We start from the raw sequence: 27,530 nt of genomic DNA on the forward strand, positions 1-27,530 counted from the left end.
AGGGGAAATGCTCTAGTCAGTCAACAGTAGAGTGGAGGCCTTGGGAGGGGAAATGCTCTAGTCAGTCAACAGTAGAGTGGAGGCCTTGGGAGGGGAAATGCTCTAGTCAGTCAACAGTACAGTGGAGGCCTTGGGAGGGGAAATGCTCTAGTCAGTCAACAGTAGAGTGGAGGCCTTGGGAGGGGAAATGCTCTAGTCAGTCAACAGTAGAGTGGAGGCCTTGGGAGGGGAAATGCTCTAGTCAGTCAACAGTACAGTGGAGGCCTTGGGAGGGGAAATGCTCTAGTCAGTCAACAGTAGAGTGGAGGCCTTGAGAGGGTAAATGCTCTAGTCAGTCAACAGTAGAGTGGAGGCCTTGGGAGGGGAAATGCTCTAGTCAGTCAACAGTAGAGTGGAGGCCTTGGGAGGGGAAATGCTCTAGTCAGTCAACAGTAGAGTGGAGGCCTTGGGAGGGGAAATGCTCTAGTCAGTCAACAGTACAGTGGAGGCCTTGGGAGGGGAAATGCTCTAGTCAGTCAACAGTACAGTGGAGGCCTTGGGAGGGGAAATGCTCTAGTCAGTCAACAGTACAGTGGAGGCCTTGAGAGGGGAAATGCTCTAGTCAGTCAACAGTAGAGTGGAGGCCTTGGGAGGGGAAATGCTCTAGTCAGTCAACATTCGAGTGGAGGCCTTGGGAGGGGAAATGCTCTAGTCAGTCAACAGTAGAGTGGAGGCCTTGGGAGGGGAAATGCTCTAGTCAGTCAACAGTAGAGTGGAGGCCTTGGGAGGGGGAATGCTCTAGTCAGTCAACAGTACAGTGGAGGCCTTGGGAGGGGAAATGCTCTAGTCAGTCAACAGTAGAGTGGAGGCCTTGAGAGGGTAAATCCTCTAGTCAGTCAACAGTAGAGTGGAGGCCTTGGGAGGGGAAATGCTCTAGTCAGTCAACAGTACAGTGGAGGCCTTGAGAGGGGAAATGCTCTAGTCAGTCAACAGTACAGTGGAGGCCTTGAGAGGGGAAATGCTCTAGTCAGTCAACAGTAGAGTGGAGGCCTTAGGAGGGGAAATGCTCTAGTCAGTCAACAGTAGAGTGGAGGCCTTGGGAGGGGAAATGCTCTAGTCAGTCAACAGTAGAGTGGAGGCCTTGGGAGGGGAAATGCTCTAGTCAGTCAACAGTACAGTGGAGGCCTTGAGAGGGGAAATGCTCTAGTCAGTCAACAGTACAGTGGAGGCCTTGAGAGGGGAAATGCTCTAGTCAGTCAACAGTAGAGTGGAGGCCTTGGGAGGGGAAATGCTCTAGTCAGTCAACAGTAGAGTGGAGGCCTTGGGAGGGGAAATGCTCTAGTCAGTCAACAGTAGAGTGGAGGCCTTGGGAGGGGGAATGCTCTAGTCAGTCAACAGTACAGTGGAGGCCTTGGGAGGGGAAATGCTCTAGTCAGTCAACAGTAGAGTGGAGGCCTTGGGAGGGGAAATGCTCTAGTCAGTCAACAGTAGAGTGGAGGCCTTGGGAGGGGAAATGCTCTAGTCAGTCAACAGTACAGTGGAGGCCTTGGGAGGGGAAATGCTCTAGTCAGTCAACAGTAGAGTGGAGGCCTTGAGAGGGTAAATGCTCTAGTCAGTCAACAGTAGAGTGGAGGCCTTGGGAGGGGAAATGCTCTAGTCAGTCAACAGTACAGTGGAGGCCTTGAGAGGGGAAATGCTCTAGTCAGTCAACAGTACAGTGGAGGCCTTGAGAGGGGAAATGCTCTAGTCAGTCAACAGTAGAGTGGAGGCCTTGGGAGGGGAAATGCTCTAGTCAGTCAACAGTAGAGTGGAGGCCTTGGGAGGGGAAATGCTCTAGTCAGTCAACAGTACAGTGGAGGCCTTGGGAGGGGAAATGCTCTAGTCAGTCAACAGTACAGTGGAGGCCTTGGGAGGGGAAATGCTCTAGTCAGTCAACAGTACAGTGGAGGCCTTGAGAGGGGAAATGCTCTAGTCAGTCAACAGTAGAGTGGAGGCCTTGGGAGGGGAAATGCTCTAGTCAGTCAACAGTAGAGTGGAGGCCTTGGGAGGGGAAATGCTCTAGTCAGTCAACAGTAGAGTGGAGGCCTTGGGAGGGGAAATGCTCTAGTCAATCAACAGTAGAGTGGAGGCCTTGGGAGGGGGAATGCTCTAGTCAGTCAACAGTACAGTGGAGGCCTTGGGAGGGGAAATGCTCTAGTCAGTCAACAGTAGAGTGGAGGCCTTGAGAGGGTAAATGCTCTAGTCAGTCAACAGTAGAGTGGAGGCCTTGGGAGGGGAAATGCTCTAGTCAGTCAACAGTACAGTGGAGGCCTTGAGAGGGGAAATGCTCTAGTCAGTCAACAGTACAGTGGAGGCCTTGAGAGGGGAAATGCTCTAGTCAGTCAACAGTAGAGTGGAGGCCTTGGGAGGGGAAATGCTCTAGTCAGTCAACAGTAGAGTGGAGGCCTTGGGAGGGGAAATGCTCTAGTCAGTCAACAGTACAGTGGAGGCCTTGGGAGGGGAAATGCTCTAGTCAGTCAACAGTAGAGTGGAGGCCTTGAGAGGGTAAATGCTCTAGTCAGTCAACAGTAGAGTGGAGGCCTTGGGAGGGGAAATGCTCTAGTCAGTCAACAGTAGAGTGGAGGCCTTGGGAGGGGAAATGCTCTAGTCAGTCAACAGTAGAGTGGAGGCCTTGGGAGGGGAAATGCTCTAGTCAGTCAACAGTACAGTGGAGGCCTTGGGAGGGGAAATGCTCTAGTCAGTCAACAGTACAGTGGAGGCCTTGGGAGGGGAAATGCTCTAGTCAGTCAACAGTACAGTGGAGGCCTTGAGAGGGGAAATGCTCTAGTCAGTCAACAGTAGAGTGGAGGCCTTGGGAGGGGAAATGCTCTAGTCAGTCAACATTCGAGTGGAGGCCTTGGGAGGGGAAATGCTCTAGTCAGTCAACAGTAGAGTGGAGGCCTTGGGAGGGGAAATGCTCTAGTCAGTCAACAGTAGAGTGGAGGCCTTGGGAGGGGGAATGCTCTAGTCAGTCAACAGTACAGTGGAGGCCTTGGGAGGGGAAATGCTCTAGTCAGTCAACAGTAGAGTGGAGGCCTTGAGAGGGTAAATCCTCTAGTCAGTCAACAGTAGAGTGGAGGCCTTGGGAGGGGAAATGCTCTAGTCAGTCAACAGTACAGTGGAGGCCTTGAGAGGGGAAATGCTCTAGTCAGTCAACAGTACAGTGGAGGCCTTGAGAGGGGAAATGCTCTAGTCAGTCAACAGTAGAGTGGAGGCCTTGGGAGGGGAAATGCTCTAGTCAGTCAACAGTAGAGTGGAGGCCTTGGGAGGGGAAATGCTCTAGTCAGTCAACAGTAGAGTGGAGGCCTTGGGAGGGGGAATGCTCTAGTCAGTCAACAGTACAGTGGAGGCCTTGGGAGGGGAAATGCTCTAGTCAGTCAACAGTAGAGTGGAGGCCTTGGGAGGGGAAATGCTCTAGTCAGTCAACAGTAGAGTGGAGGCCTTGGGAGGGGAAATGCTCTAGTCAGTCAACAGTACAGTGGAGGCCTTGGGAGGGGAAATGCTCTAGTCAGTCAACAGTAGAGTGGAGGCCTTGAGAGGGTAAATGCTCTAGTCAGTCAACAGTAGAGTGGAGGCCTTGGGAGGGGAAATGCTCTAGTCAGTCAACAGTACAGTGGAGGCCTTGAGAGGGGAAATGCTCTAGTCAGTCAACAGTACAGTGGAGGCCTTGAGAGGGGAAATGCTCTAGTCAGTCAACAGTAGAGTGGAGGCCTTGGGAGGGGAAATGCTCTAGTCAGTCAACAGTAGAGTGGAGGCCTTGGGAGGGGAAATGCTCTAGTCAGTCAACAGTACAGTGGAGGCCTTGGGAGGGGAAATGCTCTAGTCAGTCAACAGTACAGTGGAGGCCTTGGGAGGGGAAATGCTCTAGTCAGTCAACAGTACAGTGGAGGCCTTGAGAGGGGAAATGCTCTAGTCAGTCAACAGTAGAGTGGAGGCCTTGGGAGGGGAAATGCTCTAGTCAGTCAACAGTAGAGTGGAGGCCTTGGGAGGGGAAATGCTCTAGTCAGTCAACAGTAGAGTGGAGGCCTTGGGAGGGGAAATGCTCTAGTCAATCAACAGTAGAGTGGAGGCCTTGGGAGGGGGAATGCTCTAGTCAGTCAACAGTACAGTGGAGGCCTTGGGAGGGGAAATGCTCTAGTCAGTCAACAGTAGAGTGGAGGCCTTGAGAGGGTAAATGCTCTAGTCAGTCAACAGTAGAGTGGAGGCCTTGGGAGGGGAAATGCTCTAGTCAGTCAACAGTACAGTGGAGGCCTTGAGAGGGGAAATGCTCTAGTCAGTCAACAGTACAGTGGAGGCCTTGAGAGGGGAAATGCTCTAGTCAGTCAACAGTAGAGTGGAGGCCTTAGGAGGGGAAATGCTCTAGTCAGTCAACAGTAGAGTGGAGGCCTTGGGAGGGGAAATGCTCTAGTCAGTCAACAGTACAGTGGAGGCCTTGGGAGGGGAAATGATCTAGTCAGTCAACAGTACAGTGGAGGCCTTGAGAGGGGAAATGCTCTAGTCAGTCAACAGTAGAGTGGAGGCCTTGGGAGGGGAAATGCTCTAGTCAGTCAACAGTAGAGTGAACAGAGTTGTTCTGTCAGGTGTGTGGAGGCCGGGGCCCCTCAAAAAAACAAAACATTATTTCCACTGAAACGGGCCAACTAAAGTGTAGAAAGTTGTCATAATATGATACCAAATAATTTATCTTCTAGCGCTGTCTGTGGTGGGCTCTCCAAACGATTAATGTGATTCATTAGCAAAGCGAAAGCAAAGCGAAACCACCTGAAGTCTAATCTGTGACGTGTTCCTTGGTTTTAATAACAAGACGACTTGAATGATTACAAAAGCTGATTTCTGTGAGGAAATGGTATGGTAGGCGGGGTCTATCACCGTTGGTGGGATTTTGGTTACAAATAACTGACAGATGAATTCCCAATTGTATCATTTTTATCGAGATACTCAACCAATACATGTTGGTTTCTTTCTATAACAAAACCTTTAAGCCCTTTACTAGGGTTACAGCCTTTTTCCCAGCTTTTTTTACCAAAGTTTACTGACATCGTCCATATTCAACGGGTGTTGAGTATTGGTAAATTCATCAGTTATTCTGTGCTCTGGCACACTGAGGTGAGAGTGCTCTGATATCAGCGTAGATAACCAGAGAGAATTTACCAGCTACGTCTATCGACAGTTGTCGCAGTGACGTCATGAACATTCTATTGAAATGGTTACTTGCATAGTGGGGTCTTTTGTTGAAACATGCAGCTAGCTATCTAGGTAAATAATGAACCATAATCCCAACTCATGATGTTACTACCCTGAGGGAACCTGCAGGTAGCTAACCAAGCTAACATTAGGCTATAACTAGCAATGCAAATGGCTCTGAGATATAAATAATTTTACTGCACAGATCATACACACAGAATATCCAGTATAACCCTCTACCTGGCACACAGAATATCCAGTATAACCCCCTCTACCTGGCACACAGAATATCCAAGATACCCCTCTACCTGGCACACAGAATATCCAAGATACCCCTCTACCTGGCACACAGAATATCCAGTATAACCCCCCCTACCTGGCACACAGAATACCCAGTATAACCCCCTCTCCCTGGCACACAGAATACCCAGTATAACCCCCTCTCCCTGGCACACAGAATACCCAGTATAACCCCCTCTCCCTGGCACACAGAATATCCATTATAACCCTCTACCTGACACACAGAATAGCCATTATAACCCTCTACCTGGCACACAGAATATCCAGTATAACCCCCTCTACCTGGCACACAGAATATCCAGTATAACCCCCTCTACCTGGCACACAGAATATCCAGTATAACCCTCGACCTGACACACAGAATATCCAGTATAACCCTCTACCTAACACACAGAATATCCAGTATAACCCTCTACCTCGTCTTTCATGAAGAGGATGTATGTATCCTGTATATCTGAATCGGCCTAATTCTGCTCTGTGTACACAGAGGATATTTTTTGCAGAATTCTGCATGCAGTCTCAATTTGATGTTTGTCCCATTTTGTGAATTCTTGGTTGGTGAGCGGACTCCAGACCTCACAACCATAAAGGGCAATGGGCTCTATGACTGATTCAAGTGTTTTTAGACAGATTCTAATTGGTATGTCGAATTTTATGTTCCTTTTGATGGCACAGAAGGCTCTCCTTGCCATGTCTCTCAGATCGTTCACAGCTTTGTGGAAGTTACCTGTGGTGCTGATGTTTAGGCAGAGGGATGTATCGTTCCTGGCAACTGAACCTATTTTGTTTTACTGAGATTTTTATTTTTTCTCTCTCTCTCTCTCTCTCTCTCTCTCTCTCTCTCTCTCTCTCCTCGCTCTCTCTCCCTCTCTCTCCCTCTCTCTCTCTCTCTCTCTCTCTCTTTCTCTCTCTCCTCGCTCTCTCTCCCTCTCTCTCCCTCTCTCTCTCTCTCGCTCTCTCTCTCTCTCTCTCTCTCTCTCTCTCTCTCTCCTCGCTCTCTCTCCCTCTCTCTCCCTCTCTCTCTCTCTCGCTCTCTCTCTCTCTTCACAGATATTCAAAGAAACCACTGTAGGGTCTAATATACCTCTTCCTGTGTTTAGAAATGAGGGAGAGGGCATAAAAAGAGCGATGGGACAAAATATAGTGTTTTGTATACCCAACAATATTATGCTGACATGACCCCCCCTTCTAATTCCTCACTCCGAAGTGCTTCCTCTGATGAAAACGTTGTTGGGAAAAGGTTTATTTTCCTCCAACCCCACCCCCACCCTCTCTGTTTTAAAATCAGACCCACATTTGAGCACTTACTACCTCTCCTCTTGGAAACTGCCTGAGTAACAGGTCATTTTAAACGCAGGTGGATGATGCCTGACCCCTCTTGTATGTTTATTTGACCCTCTTAATGTATTCCAGCCGTCGTTTACATACCCCCGCGTGGAGATAAACTGGAAGTGGCTCCATAAAGGACCATACACTCTCATTATGGATTGGTCGGGGGGGGTCACTAGCTGTGGAAATGTGTACTATTTCATGTAATGGCATGATGTATACATATGTACGTAGATCTATTTAAAAAATAGTCTGACTCTTACAGTCTCACTGTTACAACTGTTACAAAACATGGTGTTCTGAAAATGAGTCGCAGACGTCATGCTAAAACCCACGATAGTATTTTTTACCACAACTATTCCCAGCCTCATTATAAAAACAGGCCCTGTTATTTTAGCTGTTAAATATGCCTGGTATCAGTTGAATTCACACCATTCTGCTCAATGTAACATCCAGTGAACCATATCCACTATAACCCTCTTCCTGCCACACAGAATATCCACTATAACCCTCTACCTGCCACACAGAATATCCACTATAACCCTATACCTGCCACACAGAATATCCACTATAACCCTCTACCTGCCACACAGAATATCCATTATAACCCTCTCCCTGGTACACAGACTATCCTATCAGATTGGGGGGGGGGGGGGGGGGTCATCATTTGGTGTGTCATCATAGTGGTCTCTGATTGGGTGGGGTCATCATTTGGTGTGTCATCATAGTGGTCTCTGATTGGGGTCATCATTTGGTGTGTCATCATAGTGGTCTCTGATTGGGTGGGGTCATCATTTGGTGAGTCATCATAGTGGTCTCTGATTGGGGGGTCATCATTTGGTGTGTCATCATAGTGGTCTCTGATTGGGTGGGGTCATCATTTGGTGTGTCATCATAGTGGTCTCTGATTGGGTGGGGTCATCATTTGGTGTGTCATCATAGTGGTCTCTGATTGGGGGGGTGTCGTTTGGTGTGTCATCATAGTGGTCTCTGATTGGGGGGGTGTCGTTTGGTGTGTCATCATAGTGGTCTCTGATTGGTGGTTAGACTCGCTCAGGTTGAACAAACTTAAACTTGCGCCTATTTTCAATGTCATTGAGAAAACAGAAAGGTGTCATGTATTTTTTTTTCACTAACGTCCTTTCTGAATTTAAAAATAATCCAAGAAGTAATCATCTAGTTTTTCCGAAAGTATCTGTAATCTGTAATCACAATATATTTGCTGGTAACGTCTCTGATTAGTTACAGTTTAATGTAATCAGATGGCATGTAATCCATTAGTCCGTAACACTGCTTCTATGCTATTCCCCTCCCTCCATTCATCAGGGGTCATTAATTTTATCTGTCCTTATATGGTCACCTGAAGTCTTTCAGGTTCCATCTTTCTGTCCCTCTACGGTCTCTAAAGAAGGCCTTACAGAGATTCACAGTAGATATGGGTTTACCACGGGCCAGGGGGCGACACCGGGCCAGGGGGCGACACCGGGCCAGGGGGCGACACCGGGCCAGAGGGCGACACCGGGCCAGGGGGCGACACCGGGCCAGAGGGCGACACCGGGCCAGAGGGCTACACCGGGCCAGAGGGCTAAATGTCCACTCTACACCAGGCCAGAAGGCAACACCAGGCCAGAAGGCTACATGTCCACTCTACACCAGGCCAGAGGGCTACATGTCCACTCTACACCAGGCCAGAGGGCTACACCAGGCCAGAGGGCTACATGTCCACTCTACACCAAGCCAGAAGGCTACATGTCCACTCTTCACCAGGCCAGGGGGCTACATGTCCACTCTACACCAGGCCAGAGGGCTAGACCAGGCCAGAGGGCTAGACCAGGCCAGAGGGCTAGACCAGGCCAGAGGGCTAGACTAGGCCAGAGGGCTAGACCAGGCCAGAGGGCTAGACCAGGCCAGAGGGCTAGACCAGGCCAGAGGGCTAGACCAGGCCAGAAGGCTACACCAGGCCAGAAGGCTACATGTCCACTCTACACCAGGCCAGAGGGCTACATGTCCACTCTACACCAAGGCAGAAGGCTACATGTCCACTCTACACCAGGCCAGAGGGCTACATGTCCACTCTACGCCAGGCCAGAGGGCTAGACCAGGCCAGAGGGCTAGACCAGGCCAGAGGGCTAGACCAGGCCAGAGGGCTAGACCAGGCCAGAGGGCTAGACCAGGCCAGAGGGCTACACCAGGCCAGAGGGCTACATGTCCACTCTACTCCAGAGGGCTACATGTCCACTCTAATCCAGAGGGCTACATGTCCACTCTACTCCAGAGGGCTACATGTCCACTCTACTCCAGGCCAGAGGACTACATGTCCACTCTACTCCAGGCCAGAGGGCTACATGTCCTCTCTACTCCAGACCAGAGGGCTACATGTCCTCTCTACTCCAGGCCAGAGGGCTACATGTCCTCTCTACTTCAGATGGCTACATGTCCACTCTACTCCAGATGGCAACATGTCCACTCTACTCCAGATGGCTACATGTCCACTCTACTCCAGATTGCTACATGCCCACTGTACTCCAGGCCAGAGGTCTACATGTCCACTCTACTCCAGGCCAGATGTCTACATGTCCACTCTACTCCAGGCCAGATGGCTACATGTCCTCTCTACTCCAGATGGCTACATGTCCACTCTACTCCAGATTGCTACATGTCCACTCAACTCCAGGCCAGATGGCTACATGTCCACTCTACTCCAGGCCAGAGGGCTACATGTCCTCTCTACTCCAGAGGGCTACATGTCCACTCTACTCCAGAGGGCTACATGTCCACTCTACTCCAGATTGCTACATGTCCACTCTACTCCAGGCCAGATGGCTACATGTCCACTCTACTCCAGATGGCTACATGTCCACTCTACTCCAGATTGCTACATGTCCACTCTACTCCAGATTGCTACATGTCCACTCTACTCCAGGCCAGATGGCTACATGTCCACTCTACTCCAGGCCAGAGGGCTACATGTCCACTCTACTCCAGAGGGCTACATGTCCACTCTACTCCAGAGGGCTACATGTCCTCTCTACTCCAGATGGCTACATGTCCACTCTACACCAGATGGCTACATGTCCACTCTACACCAGGCCAAAGGGCTACATGTCCACTCTACTCCAGGCCAGATGGCTACATGTCCACTCTACTCCAGGCCAGATGGCTACATGTCCACTCTACTCCAGGCCAGATGGCTACATGTCCACTCTACTCCAGATGGCTACATGTCCACTCTACTCCAGAGGGCTACATGTCCACTCTACTTCAGGCCAGAGGGCTACATGTCCACTCTACACCAGAGGGCTGTATGTCCTCTCTACTCCAGGCCAGAGGGCTACATGTCCTCTCTACTCCAGAGGGCTACATGTCCACTCTACTCCAGAGGGCTACATGTCCACTCTACTCCAGATTGCTACATGTCCACTCTACACCAGGCCAGAGGGCTACATGTCCACTCTACTCCAGATGGCTACATGTCCACTCTACACCAGGCCAGAGGGCTACATGTCCACTCTACTCCAGGCCAGATGGCTACATGTCCACTCTACTCCAGGCCAGAGGGCTACATGTCCACTCTACTCCAGAGGGCTACATGTCCACTCTACACCAGGCCAGATGGCTACATGTCCACTCTACACCAGGCCAGAGGGCTACATGTCCACTCTACACCAGGCCAGATGTCTACATGTCCACTCTACACCAGGCCAGAGGGCTACATGTCCACTCTACACCAGGCCAGATGTCTACATGTCCACTCTACACCAGGCCAGATGGCTACATGTCCACTCTACTCCAGAGGGCTACATGTCCACTCTACACCAGGCCAGATGTCTACATGTCCACTCTACACCAGGCCAGAGGGCTACATGTCCACTCTACACCAGGCCAGAGGGCTACATGTCCACTCTACACCAGGCCAGAGGGCTACATGTCCACTCTACACCAGGCCAGATGTCTACATGTCCACTCTACACCAGGCCAGATGGCTACATGTCCACTCTACTCCAGAGGGCTACATGTCCACTCTACACCAGGCCAGATGGCTACATGTCCACTCTACACCAGGCCAGAGGGCTACATGTCCACTCTACACCAGGCCAGATGGCTACATGTCCACTCTACACCAGGCCAGATGTCTACATGTCCACTCTACACCAGGCCAGATGTCTACATGTCCACTCTACACCAGGCCAGAGGGCTACATGTCCACTCTACTCCAGGCCAGAGGGCTACATGTCCACTCTACTCCAGATGGCTACATGTCCACTCTACTCCAGATGGTTACATGTCCACTCTACACCAGGCCAGATGGCTACATGTCCACTCTACACCAGGCCAGAGGGCTACATGTCCACTCTACACCAGGCCAGATGGCTACATGTCCACTCTACACCAGGCCAGAGGGCTACATGTCCACTCTACACCAGGCCAGATGTCTACATGTCCACTCTACACCAGGCCAGATGGCTACATGTCCACTCTACACCAGGCCAGAGGGCTACATGTCCACTCTACTCCAGATGGCTACATGTCCACTCTACACCAGGCCAGAGGGCTACATGTCCTCTCTACTCCAGATGGCTACATGTCCACTCTACTCCAGGCCAGATGGCTACATGTCCACTCTACTCCAGGCCAGATGGCTACATGTCCACTCTACTCCAGGCCAGATGGCTACATGTCCACTCTACTCCAGGCCAGAGGGCTACATGTCCTCTCTACTCCAGGCCAGATGGCTACATGTCCACTCTACTCCAGGCCAGAGGGCTACATGTCCACTCTACTCCAGGCCAGATGGCTACATGTCCACTCTACTCCAGGCCAGAGGGCTACATGTCCTCTCTACTCCAGGCCAGATGGCTACATGTCCACTCTACTCCAGGCCAGATGGCTACATGTCCACTCTACTCCAGGCCAGAGGGCTACATGTCCACTCTACTCCAGGCCAGAGGGCTACATGTCCTCTCTACTCCAGGCCAGATGGCTACATGTCCACTCTACTCCAGGCCAGAGGGCTACATGTCCACTCTACTCCAGGCCAGATGGCTACATGTCCACTCTACACCAGAGGGCTACATGTCCACTCTACTCCAGGCCAGATGGCTACATGTCCACTCTACTCCAGGCCAGATGTCTACATGTCCTCTCTACTCCAGATGGCTACATGTCCACTCTACTCCAGAGGGCTACATGTCCACTCTACACCAGGCCAGATGGCTACATGTCCACTCTACACCAGGCCAGATGGCTACATGTCCACTCTACACCAGGCCAGATGGCTACATGTCCACTCTACACCAGGCCAGATGGCTACATGTCCACTCTACTCCAGGCCAGATGGCTACATGTCCTCTCTACTCCAGAGCTATTTTGTCCTTCTCTTTTTTTCCTTTCTTTCTTTTTATTATTGACACCAGGCCGACCCTCTGGGCTGTTGAACCGCTCCTGAGTCCTGGCATTATCTTTGTAATCATCAGCAGAGCTCTCTAAAGCCTCGCTCTCTCTCTCTCTCTCAGCCTAACCTGCATTGTGATCTTTATTCATCTCCTGGCCATGTTGTGAAAGCTGTTCTGCTGCCAAAAGTCACGCAAACAAAAGGGTGCACCTGGGCAGCTTTGGCTTTTTTTTTTTTTACCCTGGGGAAAGAAGTTCAGTTTTCTTTATCAAATCCAGATCACACCTGCTCAGGGTCCCTGAGGCACTCCATTGTTGGAGGTAGGAGGAATGACTCGCATCTGAAATTGAAGGTGTTTCTCACTACCCACCTGCTGCACCCCTCACCGCACCACCACCCACAACCCTCCACCTCATAACCTTTTTTTTTGTTGTTTGTGGTGGGTGGGTGGGTGTTGGTGGGAGTATTTGGGTTTGTCAGATGTAGAGTTGCTCCATCAGACTGAAACACAGCCCATGATACCACCAGTGGTGTTTCTTTGGTTAGGATGTCCGTTTTTAGAGTTGTGAGGACATCTGTACTGTACGATCACTCCTGGCTGTGTGCATTTCTTCAAAAGTAAATGACGAAAAAATAGATAACCACCCTATTTTTCCCGATGAAAACTGATGACGATAACGAGACAATAAGCCCTGAATGAAACGATAACTACTGTATAACAAACTACTTTTCATTTTTGTCGACAAAAATGTAACGAGATGAAAATTCCACGTAAGATTAATGGATTTTCAATTTGACAAGACGCTCCTTCTCATCGGTCTTATCCAATCAGGAGCATGTAGGGCTTAGCAGAATATTTAATGCAATCCTCTTATTGGCTGATGACATCTTTCAGTTGCGCGGGCTGCTTGACCTCAATGAGTTGATCAAATTGTCCCACACACACACAGCTACGAGGATATCACTTCAATCACTCATCTCTCTTTAGAACTGATGCCAGCCAGGACACTTCAATTACAAACATTCATGTCTTTGACACTCTTTGCTTTCATGAAGGCCATTTTTGCTCTGATCACATGAGAAGCTCGATTTTGCCATGTGTGTTATTCATCTCATCTGGCGTTGCCGCTCTCACGGTGCGCTAAACCTAACCCAAATCTCACGGTACGCTAACCCAACCCAAATCTCACGGTACGCTAACCCAACCCAAATCTCACAGTACGCTAACCCAACCCAAATCTCACGGTACGCTAACCCAACCCAAATCTCACAGTATGCTAACCCAACCCAAATCTCACGGTACGCTAACCCAACCCAAATCTCACAGTATGCTAACCCAACCCAAATCTCACGGTACGCTAACCCAACCCAAATCTCACGGTACGCTAACCCAACCCAAATCTCACAGTATGCTAACCCAACCCAAATCTCACAGTACGCTAACCCAACCCAAATCTCACGGTACGCTAACCCAACCCAAATCTCACGGTGCGCTAAACCTAACCCAAATCTCACGGTACGCTAACCCAACCCAAATCTCACGGTACGCTAACCCAACCCAAATCTCACGGTACGCTAACCCAACCCAAATCTCACGGTACGCTAACCCAACCCAAATCTCACGGTACGCTAACCCAACCCAAATCTCACGGTGCGCTAAACCTAACCCAAATCTCACGGTATGCTAACCCAACCCAAATCTCACAGTATGCTAACTATACTACACTGCCATACACCACACTACACTGCACTACCACACTATACTATACTACACTACAACACTATACTACACTACTACACTATACTACAATACCATAACTACGCCACACTACACTACACTACCCTACACTACTACACTATTCTCCACTACCCTACACTACCCTACACTATACTACACTACACTACCCTACACTACCCTTCACTACCCTACACTATACTACCCTACACTACTACTCTATACTACACTATACTACACTATACTACACCACCCTACACTATACTACACTACCCTACACTATACTACACTACCCTACACTACTAATCTATACTACACTACACTACCCTACACTATACTACACTACCCTTCACTACCCTACACTATACTACCCTACACTACTACTCTATACTACACTATACTACACTATACTACACCACCCTACACTATACTACACTACCCTACACTATACTACACTACCCTTCACTACCCTACACTATACTACCCTACACTACTACTCTATACTACACTATACTACACTATACTACTCTACACTATACTACCCTACCCTCCACCACCATACACTATACTACACTATGCTACCCTACCCTCCACCACCATACACTATACTACACTATACCACACTATGCTACACTACCCTGCACTACTATTCTATACTACACCATACTACACTACCCTACACTATACTACACTAGCCTACACTACTAATCTATACTACACTATACTACACTACCCTACACTATACTACAGAGATTTAAGAGTTGTAGTTCAGGTGAGGACTCGCAGCAGTCCATCTTCCATGTAACCATATTTCCTTATTTCATGATTGTGTCAGTTGGAGGTTCTATGTATCCCTCCCAACCCGTTGGAGGTTCTATGTATCCCTCCTCAACCGTTTGGAGGTTCTATGTATCCCTCCCAACCCTTTGGAGGTTCTATGTATCCCTCCCAACCCGTTGGAGGTTCTATGTATCCCTCCTCAACCCTTTGGAGGTTCTATGTATCCCTCCTCAACCCTTTGGAGGTTCTATGTATCCCTCCCAACCCTTTGGAGGTTCTATGTATCCCTCCTCAACCCTTTGGAGGTTCTATGTATCCCTCGCAACCCTTTGGAGGTTCTATGTATCCCTCCTCAACCCTTTGGAGGTTCTATGTATCCCTCCCCAACCCTTTGGAGGTTCTATGTATCCCTCCCAACCCTTTGGAGGTTCTATGTATCCCTCCCCAACCCTTTGGAGGTTCTATGTATCCCTCCCAACCCTTTGGAGGTTCTATGTATCCCTCCCAAACCTTTGGAGGTTCTATGTATCCCTCCCCAACCCTTTGGAGGTTCTATGTATCCCTCCCCAACCCTTTGGAGGTTCTATGTATCCCTCCCCAACCCTTTGGAGGTTCTATGTATCCCTCCTCAACCCGTTGGAGGTTCTATGTATCCCTCCCCAACCCGTTGGAGGTTCTATGTATCCCTCCCAACCCTTGCAGGCCAGTCAGTCAGCCGGTTTTTGCTCTGTCCCCGTCCCTACACAAAGGAAGTGTTTGTGTTTGGTCTGTGGCCCCAGAGCCAGCGCTATATTGACGAGGCCCCCCCATGCACCCCGCCGCCCTGCCGCATAGCAGCGTTAATAAGGTGGTCAGTCATGCAGCCCAGCGATCAAGTTTAACATTGAAATGAAAGAGGAATTCCCAGCCCTATTGCGTTACAGTCTGGGTGCTCGTGTGGGTGTCCCGCTGCCCAGTCCAACTGCATTACACTTTGTGTATGTGTGTGTGTGTGTGTGTGTGTGTGTGTGTGTGTGTGTGTGTCCCACTGGCCAGTCCTTTTATCCCTGTCATGGGCAGTAAAACAACAATAGGCAGTTGATTTCAAAGCGACAGGCAGGTAGACAAAGGAGAGGAGGGGAAGAGGCCTGCAGGGTAATCACATGCCTGAGTCCCTAATGGCATCCTACATAGCGCTATACTTTTGACGAGAGACCTTGACTTGAGGTTGCCATTTGGGACACAGAGATCAAATTGAATGGTGTTCAGAGCTGTGGGGAGATGGGTGGGGATACATCCCCAGACCCACCAGGAAGACACTATATATCAACCAGACCAGACCCACCAGGTAGACACCATCTATCAACCAGACCCACCAGGTAGACACCATATATCAACCAGACCAGACACACCAGGTAGACACCATATATCAACCAGACCAGACACACCAGGTAGACACCATCTATCAACCAGACCCACCAGGTAGACACCATATATCAACCAGACCAGACACACCAGGTAGACACCATATATCAACCAGACCAGACACACCAGGTAGACACCATCTATCAACCAGACCAGACCCACCAGGTAGACACCATCTATCAACCAGACTAGACCCACCAGGTAGGCACCATATACTGTATCAACCAGACCCACCAGGTAGACACCAAATATCAACAAGACTAGTCCCACCAGGTAGGCACCATATATCAACAAGACTAGTCCCACCAGGAAGACACCATATATCAACAAGACTAGTCCCACCAGGTAGACACCATCTATCAACCAGACCAGACCCACCAGGTAGGCACCATATATCAACCAGACCCACCAGGTAGACACCATCTATCAACCAGACCCACCAGGTAGACACCATCTATCAACCAGACATGACCCAACAGGTAGACACCATCTATCAACAAGACTAGTCCCACCAGGTAGGCACCATCTATCAACCAGACCAGTCCCACCAGGTAGACACCAAATATCAACCAGACCCACCAGGTAGACGCAAGATATCAACAAGACTAGTCCCACCAGGTGGACACCAAATATCAACCAGACTAGTCCCACCAGGTAGACACCATATACTGTATCAACCAGTCCCACCAGGTAGACACCATATATCAACCAGACCAGACCCACCAGGTAGACACCATCTATTAACCAGACCAGACCCACCAGGTAGACACCATATATCAACCAGACCAGACCCACCAGGTAGACACCATATATCAACCAGACCAGACCCACCAGGTAGACACCATATATCAACAAGACTAGTCCCACCAGGTAGACACCATATATCAACCAAACCCACCAGGTAGACACCATCTATCAACCAGACCAGACCCACCAGGTAGACACCATCTATCAACCAGACCAGACCCACCAGGTAGGCACCATCTATCAACCAGACCAGTCCCACCAGGAAGACACTATATATCAACCAGACCAGTCCCACCAGGTAGACACTATATATCAACAAGACTAGTCCCACCAGGTAGACACCATATATCAACCAGACCAGTTCTACCAGGTAGACACCATATATCAACAAGACTAGTCCCACCAGGTAGACACCATATATCAACAAGACTAGTCCCACCAGGTAGACACCATATTTTTTTCATGCATTTGTTTTCTATTTAACTAGGCAAGTCAGTTAAGAACAAATTCTTACTTTCAATGACGGCCAAGGAATAATGGGTTAACTACCTTGTTCAGGGGCAGAACAACAGATTTTTACCTTGTCAGCTTGGAGACTTGATCTAGCAACTTTTTTGGATACTAGCCCATCACTCTAACCACTAGGTTACCTGCCGCCCCAAATATATCAGCCCATATATCAACCAGACCCACCAGGTAGACACCATATATCAACCAGACCAGCCCCACCAGGTAGACACTATATATCAACCAAACCAGTCCCACCAGGTAGACACTATATATCAACCAGACCAGTCCCACCAGGTAGACACCATATTTATCGACCAGACCCACCAGGTAGACACCATACTGTATATTAACCAGACCCACCAGGTAGACACCATATATCAACCAGAACCACCAGGTATTGACACCATATATCAACCAGACCCACCAGGTAGACACCATATATCAACCAGACCCACCAGGTAGACACCATATATCAACCAGACCCACCAGGTAGACACCATATATCAACCAGACACACCAGGTATAGACACCATATATCAACCAGACCAATCCCACCAGGTAGACACCATATATCAACCAGTCCAACCAGGTAGACACCATACATCAACCAGACCAGTCCCACCAGGTAGACAACATATATCAACCAGTCCAACCAGGTAGACACAATATATCAACCCGGCCTACCAGGTAGACACCATATACTGTATCAACCAGTCCCACCAGGTAGACACAATATATCAACCAGACCAGACCCACCAGGTAGACACCATATACTGTATCAACCAGTCTCACCAGGTAGACACTATATATCAACCAGACCAGTCCCACCAGGAAGACAGTATATATCAACCAGACCAGTCCCACCAGGTAGACACTATATATCAAACAGACCAGTCCCACCAGGAAGACACTATATATCAACCAGACCAGTCCCACCAGGAAGACACTATATATCAACCAGACCAGTCCCACCAGGTGGACACTATATATCAACCAGACCTGTCCCACCAGGTAGACACTATATATCAACCAGACCAGTCCCACCAGGAAGACACTATATATCAACCAGACCAGTCCCACCAGGTAGACACCATATATCAACCAGGCCCACCAGGTAGACACCATATATCAACCAGACCCACCAGGTAGACACCATATATCAACCAGACCCACCAGGTATAGGCACCATATATCAACCAGACCCACCAGGTATAGACACCATATATCAACCAGACCAATCCCACCAGGTAGACACCATATATCAACCAGACCCACCAGGTAGACACCATATATCAACCAGACCAGGTAGACACCATATATCAACCAGACCAGACCCACCAGGTAGAAACCATCTATCAACCAGACCCACCAGGTAGACACCATCTATCAACCAGACCCACCAGGTAGACACCATATATCAACCAGACCCACCAGGTATAGACACCATCTATCAACAAGACCCACCAGGTATAGACACCATATATCAACCAGACCCACCAGGTATAGACACCATATATCAACCAGACCAATCCCACCAGGTAGACACCATATATCAACCAGTCCCACCAGGTAGACACCATATATCAACCAGACGAGGTAGACACCATATATCAACCAGACCAGTCCCACCAGGTAGACACCATATATCAACCAGGCCCACCAGGTAGACACCATATATCAACCAGACCCACCAGGTAGACACCATATATCAACCAGACCCACCAGGTATAGACACCATATATCAACCAGACCCACCAGGTATAGACACCATCTATCAACCAGACCAGTCCCACCAGGAAGACACTATATATCAACCAGACCAGTCCCACCAGGTAGACACTATATATCAACAAGACTAGTCCCACCAGGTAGACACCATATATCAACAAGACTAGTCCCACCAGGTAGACACCATATATCAACCAGACCAGACCCACCAGGTAGACACCATATATCAACCAGTCCCACCAGGTAGACACCATATATCAACCAGATCCAGGAGGGGAGACACCACATATCAACCGATCCCTCCAGGTATAGGCACCATATATCAACCAGACCCTCCAGGTATAGACACCATATATCAACCAGACCCTCCAGGTATAGACACCATATATCAACCAGACCCTCCAGGTATAGACACCATATATCAACCAGACAAAGAGCATGTCATGGTGTTAGAATGTATATCCTCAGTCTGTTATCATGGTGTTAGAATGTATATCCTCAGTGTGTTGTCATGGTGTTAGATTGTTTATCTTCAGTGTGTTGTCATGGTGTTAGATTGTATATCCTCAGTGTGTTGTCATGGTGTTAGATTGTATATCCTCGGTGTGTTGTCATGGTGTTAGAATGTATATCCTCAGTCTGTTGTCATGGTGTTAGAATGTATATCTGTTGTCATGGTGTTAGAATGTATATCCTCATTCTGTTGTCATGGTGTTAGAATGTATATCCTCAGTCTGTTGTCATGGTGTTAGATTGTATATCCTCGGTGTGTTGTCATGGTGTTAGAATGTATATCCTCGGTGTGTTGTCATGGTGTTAGAATGTATATCCTCAGTCTGTTGTCATAGTGTTAGAATGTATATCTGTTGTCATGGTGTTAGAATGTATATCCTCAGTCTGTTGTCATGGTGTTAGAATGTATATCCTCAGTCTGTTGTCATGGTGTTAGATTGTATATCCTCAGTCTGTTGTCATGGTGTTAGAATGTATATCCTCAGTCTGTTGTCATGGTGTTAGAATGTATATCTGTTGTCATGGTGTTAGAATGTATATCCTCAGTCTGTTGTCATGGTGTTAGAATGTATATCTGTTGTCATGGTGTTAGAATGTATATCCTCAGTCTGTTGTCATGGTGTTAGAATGTATATCCTCAGTCTGTTGTTATGGTGTTAGAATGTATATCCTTAGCCTGTTGTCATGGTGTTAGAATGTATATCCTCAGTGTGTTGTCATGGTGTTAGATTTTATATCCTCAGTGTGTTTTCATGGTGTTATAATGTATATCCTCAGTCTGTTGTCATGGTGTTAGATTGTATATCTGTTGTCATGGTGTTAGAATGTATATCCTTAGTCTGTTGTCATGGTGTTAGAATGTATATCTGTTGTCATGGTGTTAGAATGTATATCCTTAGTCTGTTGTCATGGTGTTAGAATGTATATCTGTTGTCATGGTGTTAGAATGTATATCCTCAGTCTGTTGTCATGGTGTTAGAGTGTATATCTGTTGTCATGGTGTTAGAATGTATATCCTCAGTCTGTTGTCATGGTGTTAGAATGTATGTCCTTAGTCTGTTGTCATGGTGTTAGAATGTATATCCTCAGTCTGTTGTCATGGTGTTAGATTGTATATCTGTTGTTATGGTGTTAGATTGTATATCCTCAGTCTGTTGTCATGGTGTTAGAATGTATATCCTCAGTCTGTTGTCATGGTGTTAGAGTGTATATCTGTTGTCATGGTGTTAGAATGTATATCCTCAGTCTGTTGTCATGGTGTTAGAATGTATGTCCTTAGTCTGTTGTCATGGTGTTAGAATGTATATCCTCAGTCTGTTGTCATGGTGTTAGATTGTATATCTGTTGTCATGGTGTTAGAATGTATATCCTCAGTCTGTTGTCATGGTGTTAGAATGTATATCCTCAGTCTGTTGTCATGGTGTTAGATTGTATATCCTCAGTCTGTTGTCATGGTGTTAGACCTTTAAAGGCTTTGAACTGAAGGTGTTCGTTCTTTGACTCAGAGATTCACCATTTATAGCTAGTGTCAGAGCCTGAAGAAAACGTGTCTGGATTTGACAGAAAATTGAGAACTCAAAATATAATAACATTGATTTACTAGTCAACAATATAATTGTAACTTTTGTGAGTAACTAGATATTAACATGTTGTACTTGATGCACTCACACACTTGCTCCATTTTCTCACACTATGCAGCACTAGCACGTAGGAAGCCATTACATTTCATGTTGAAATATTTTTCTTGGCTGATTACAAGAATGGATTTCAACGTTAGCCAAAGTTTTTTTGTTTTTTTGCCAGGTTTCAAGTTTTGTTAGTGGTATGTATGGGATACGCATTGGCATACCATCGTCCAACAAAAAATGCTTACTTGCAGGCTCCTTCTGGACAAGGCAACAACAATAAGAAATAATACAAGATAAGAATAATAACATAAAGTAAATGGCCCAGTAAGTAGATATCGCAGCTGTGCCCACTCTCAGCCTGTACCACATCTGTTGGATTTGGAGGGAAGGACAAGATGAAAAAGACCACAGAAAGTTAGATTTCATTGTTTTCAATAGAATGTGATGTCTCCACGGGCCGGACATAGTTAGCCGACGCTTCATCTTCAAGTCCCAGCTGTCATTAATGGCCTGCATGGAGGTTTTTCCCATGTACTATTACCCCAAATGAAAGTACACTTTAAGCTACTGGAATGACAAACACCGAGGCCCCCTGGGAAACGTATTGGCAGCCCCCTACCCCAGCATCCGACTGGGCACAAACCGGTTGAATCAACGTTGTTTCAACGTAGTTTGTCAACATGGAATCTACATGGAAAATACGTTGAATTTATTAACTGTTGTGTTGAAGGTGAAATTTCTACATCGACAAATCTTGTATAAAATATGTTCAATTTGTACCTTTAAAACAGCATCAGATCTTCAACGTTATATCCACTATCAGAAGAAAACAACAATAGTCTGAGCAACCTACCTACCTACTGGAGAATCTCCCATCCAGGGTTTTAACCAAGCCCAGCCCTACTTAACCAAGCCCAGCCCTACTTAACCAAGCCCAGCCCTACTTTTAACCAAGCCCAGCCCTACTTAACCAAGCCCAGCCCTACTTAACCAAGCCCAGCCCTACTTTTAACCAAGCCCAGACCTACTTAACCAAGCCCAGCCCTACTTAACCAAGCCCAGCCTTGCTAGGCTATGATATTTGTCACTGACTATTACCAATGTGCTATTGTGAGAAGGATCGTTGAGAGATCGATCACCTGAGAACAAAATAGATTCACCGTGGCTCTCGAAAGTCATTCTAAAAGGTAGGAAATTAAATTAACAGAGCAAATGAAATGTCGTCATGCTATTTAGATATTATTATTGTTTTATTACATAGCATCTACAAAATCATCAACAGCTACTGTTTCATATTCAACCCAGAATTCAACTAAAAATAAACAGTACAGTATGGCCAAGCCAAATGTTATGATATTTAGGGCCCGATTCTATCTATAGCGCTGAAGCATTACAGATTTTGCTCAGTGAAATTTAAAAGTAATTTCCGATTGCCTTTACCGTGAATGCAGTCTCGGCTAACACGGGAACACAGCCTTTACATTTTCAATCACGCGGAACTTCAGCGATACAGATTGAATCGAGCCTTTTCATGATGTCAACATTTAAGAGATGTGTCTTCTGCTTGCATAGCTCCATCTGTAAAAGTGATATTGAATTGTGTTTTGTTGTCAACGCAAGCAAATATTAACATTGAAGGAGATGTTTAATTCACTGACTTAGTCTGGTTTTAATTCCAGTTTGTCTACAAATTAATAACTTTATGTGTATGATTCACGTCTCCATCTCAACCAAACATCAACGTGAAAGAATAGGACTAAACTTCATGAAAGAATAGGACTAAACTTCATGAAAGAATAGGACTAAACTTCATGAAAGAATAGGACTAAACTTCATGAAAGAATAGGACTAAAATTCATGAAAGAATAGGACTAAACTTCATGAAAGAATAGGACTAAACTTCATGAAAGAATAGGACTAAACTTCATGAAAGAATAGGACTAAACTTCATGAAAGAATAGGACTAAACTTCATGAAAGAATAGGACTAAACTTCATGAAAGAATAGGACTAAACTTCATGAAAGAATAGGACTAAAATTCATGAAAGAATAGGACTAAACTTCATGAAAGAATAGGACTAAACTTCATGAAAGAATAGGACTAAACTTCATGAAAGAATAGGACTAAACTTCATGAAAGAATAGGACTAAACTTCATGAAAGAATAGGACTAAACTTCATGAAAGAATAGGACTAAACTTCATGAAAGAATAGGACTAAACTTCATGAAAGAATAGGACTAAACTTCATGAAAGAATAGGACTAAACTTCATGAAAGAATAGGACTAAACTTCATGAAAGAATAGGACTAAACTTCATGAAAGAATAGGACTAAACTTCATGAAAGAATAGGACTAAACTTCATTTAAAGTTTGATTTGATTTAGTCCTATTTTTTAAACTTGAAATAAATGTGTCAAATGTCAATTTTTAAAGGAGATGTTTCTACTGTTTGGATAGTTCCATTTTACCCACTGTCTTAATCCTAATCTTAATCCTAATCTTTAACTTTCATTTTTGGTTGAAATGAAGACATGTCAATCATTAATTTGTAAACAAACTGGAAGTTAACCCACACTAAGCCAGTGGCTCAGATGAAACTGTCCAAGCAGAAGATAAATCTCCTTCAAAAGCTTATATTTGGTTGCGTTGACATCCAAGCACAATTGGACATCACTTTTAAATACGATTGTGCAACAATCTCACGACAGTTAAACAATTATGTGTTGGATTCAAGTCACCAACTCAAACAAAATTTCAAGTTAAAGGCTCAAATCAAATGTTATTGGTCACATACACATATTTAACAGATGTTAATGGTCACATATTTAGCAGATGTTAATGGTCACATATTTAGCAGATGTTATTGCGGATGTAGCGAAAGTAATATCTAACAATTCACTCAAATCTTAAAGTAAAATAATGGAATTAAGAAATATATAAAATATTAAGATGAGCAATGTCGGATTGGCATTGACTAAAATACAGTAGCATAGAATACAGTATATACATATGAGATGAGAATGTGATTAAGCTAATGGCTCAGATGAAACTGTCCAAGCAGTAACTCTCCTTTTTTAAATGTTGATATTTGGTTGTGTTGTAAACCAAACACAATTCAACATTAATTTTGTGATACAGTAAATAGACTAAAGTTAAGGCTGTTTTTTACAAACGAATGTAACATTCAACCTTATGAGTATCACATCCATGGCCACATTAAGGTTACTGTAACTATACACTTCTTCTCGTGTACATCCTATAAAGTTGAAGATTGGAAGCCACAGGTTGTCGCCAGGAGATATTCACAATGTCCTGTAATAGTCTGTCAGAATCTCAGACAGCACTGATCACTTGCACCGTGTACTTTTAATGTAATCTGAACTAGACGAAGACCAGTGACATCACATTAATCTGTTGTATAAACAAACAACACATCTGACTGAATACAATATTCCCATTTGACCTTTGCTGTCCTTTTAAAATGGTTGAAAGAGCAGTGACAACTAGACCAAAAAAAACAGACATTGTTTTTCCATTGGAATTTAGTTGTGCATTTAGATGGTTGAATATAGGTGGTCATCTCGTTGATCAACATCTCAACCGAATATTACCCAATTATCCATGTAGAAATGATTTGGGATGCAGTGGTGCCTAGTGGAATGCAGTGGTGCCCAGTGGGATGCAGTGGTGCCCAGAAGGATTGCAGTGGTGCCCAGTGGAATGCTAGTGGCACTGCTTGCCTCTTCATTTGACCACTGAGGCTGAAATGGCACCTATACTATATAGGGAATGGGGTGCCATTTGAGATGACTACCTGGCAGGCCCGGCTCTAGCCTTTTGGGCGCCCTAAGTGAGATTTGGTTACCCCCGACTGAGTTCCACCAAAAATATGTATACTGTATATATTAGGGTTGGGCCGATAAATTATTAAATTGAATATCGTGATATGTGACAATGACGATATTTCGTGAAGTGCAAGACGATATATCGTGATTTGAAGAACTTCACTCTATTTGAACTTTACAAAATGAAAACTGTGCAGTTTTATCAGTTACGCTGTATCAATATGTTGAAAATGAAATCAAAATTAATTTAACTAAGCATACATTTCACCATACTAACATTATTTAATGAGAATGTGACTATAATATTGTAAATAAGGAGAAAAAGTGCTGGAATTATTAGTCATTTACCGGCGCAAAATTTGGAGTAGCATATCGTAAATGAGGTCTCCCCAAATATTGCTCAACCCTAATATAAATATATATACACTACCGTTCAAATGTTTGGGGTCACTTAGAAATGTCCTTGTTTTTGAAAGAAAAACAAAAAAAATTTGTCCATTAAAATAACATCAAATCGATCAGAAATGCAGTGTAGACATTGTTAATGTTGTAAAGGACTACTGTAGCTGGAAACGGCTGATTTTTTTACAGAATATCTGCATAGGCGTACAGAGGCCCATTATCAGCATCCATCACACCTGTGTTCCAATGGCACGTTTTTTTTTGTAATTTTTTTTTTTTTTACCTTTATTTTACCAGGCAAGTCAGTTAAGAACAAATTCTTATTTTCAATGACGGCCTAGGAACACTGGGTTAACTGCCTGTTCAGGGGCAGAACGACAGATGTGTTAGATAATCCAAGTTTATCATTTTCAAAGGCTAATTGATCATTAGAAAACCCCTTTGCAATTATGTTAGCACAACTGAAAACTGTTGTTCAGATTAAAGAAGCAATACAACTGGCCTTCTTTAGACTAGTTGAGTATCTGTCTGGAGCATCAGCATTTGTGGGTTCGATTACAGGCTCAAAATGGCCAGAAACAAACAACTTTTTTCTGAAACTCATCAGTCTATTCTTGTTCAGAAAAATAAAGGCTATTCTACGCGAGAAATTGCCAAGAAACTGAAGATCTCGTACAACGCTGTGTACTACAGAACAGCGCAAACTGGCTCTAACCAGAATTAAAAGAGTGGGAGGCCCCGGTGCACAACTGAGCAAGAGGACAAGTACATTAGAGTGTCTAGTTTGAGATAAAGACGCCTCACAAGTCCTCAACTGGCAGCTTCATTAAATAGTACCCGCAAAACACCCGTCTCAACGTCAACTCTGGGATGCTGGCCTTCTATGCAGAGTTCCTCTGTCCAGTGCCTGTGTTCTTTTGCCCATCTTAATCTTTCCTTTTTATTGGCCAGTCTGAGATATGGCTTTTTCTTTGCAACTCTGCCTAGAAGGCCAGCCAGACAGTGTGCACAGACAGATTGCACCCTGTATACTCCACTACTTTTGAAGTAGTGTGCACTATATAGGGACAGGGGTACATTTGGTACATACTCATAGGCCATGACAGTGAGATGTGCAAATAGGCCCTACAGGTCTCTCTACATACTAGCAGGCATTGTGACTGATTGGGAAAGGGGGATACCTCTGGATCAGAGAGGTGTGGGGGGCTGCCATAATCGACATCCACAGCACCTGGGGAACATTGGGTTAACTGCCTTGCTCAGGGGCAGAATGACAGATTTTTACCTTGTCAGCTCAGGGATTCGATCCAGGAACCTTTCGGTTCCTGGCCCAATGCTCTAACCACTATGCTACCTGCCGCTGTTTGTCGTCTGCGGAGCCTCAGTGTGAACTGTCACCAGCAGCCAGATAATGGCCCTGGTTTTAAGAAACCCCTGGTAAATCACCTGATATGTAATCCACAGCACTACTGGTGTGGATTCACAAGGCTAAGGATCTGAACTCTTTACATAAATGGGCCTCTTTGTCCTGCCTGATGTCCTAATGACTTAAACAACTGGAGAGCGAGAGCACCCCTCCAGCAGCCAGATTGCTATGAACTGACTGACCCATGGAAATGTTATATCAGAAGGATTTTGTCAGTTAAGAAAGGTTGTGGTTAACTCTGCTCTCTGAAGGAGAGGACGAGACGGTTTTGGAAGAGAAAGTAGAGAACCAGACCTGGGATGCTGCTGGGGTTGGTACAGTAGATACCCCAGACCTGGGATGCTGCAGAGGTTGGTACAGTAGATACCCCAGACCTGGGATGCTGCTGGGGTTGGTACAGTAGATACCCCAGACCTGGGATGCTGCTGGGGTTGGTACAGTAGATACCCCAGACCTGGGATGCTGCTGGGGTTGGTACAGTAGATACCCCAGACCTGGGATGCTGCTGGGGTTGGTACAGTAGATACCCCAGACCTGGGATGCTGCTGAGGTTGGTACAGTGGATACCCCAGACCTGGGATGCTGCT

This window comes from Oncorhynchus mykiss, chromosome 11, assembly GCF_013265735.2.
Source record: "Oncorhynchus mykiss isolate Arlee chromosome 11, USDA_OmykA_1.1, whole genome shotgun sequence".
NCBI lineage: Eukaryota > Metazoa > Chordata > Actinopteri > Salmoniformes > Salmonidae > Oncorhynchus > Oncorhynchus mykiss.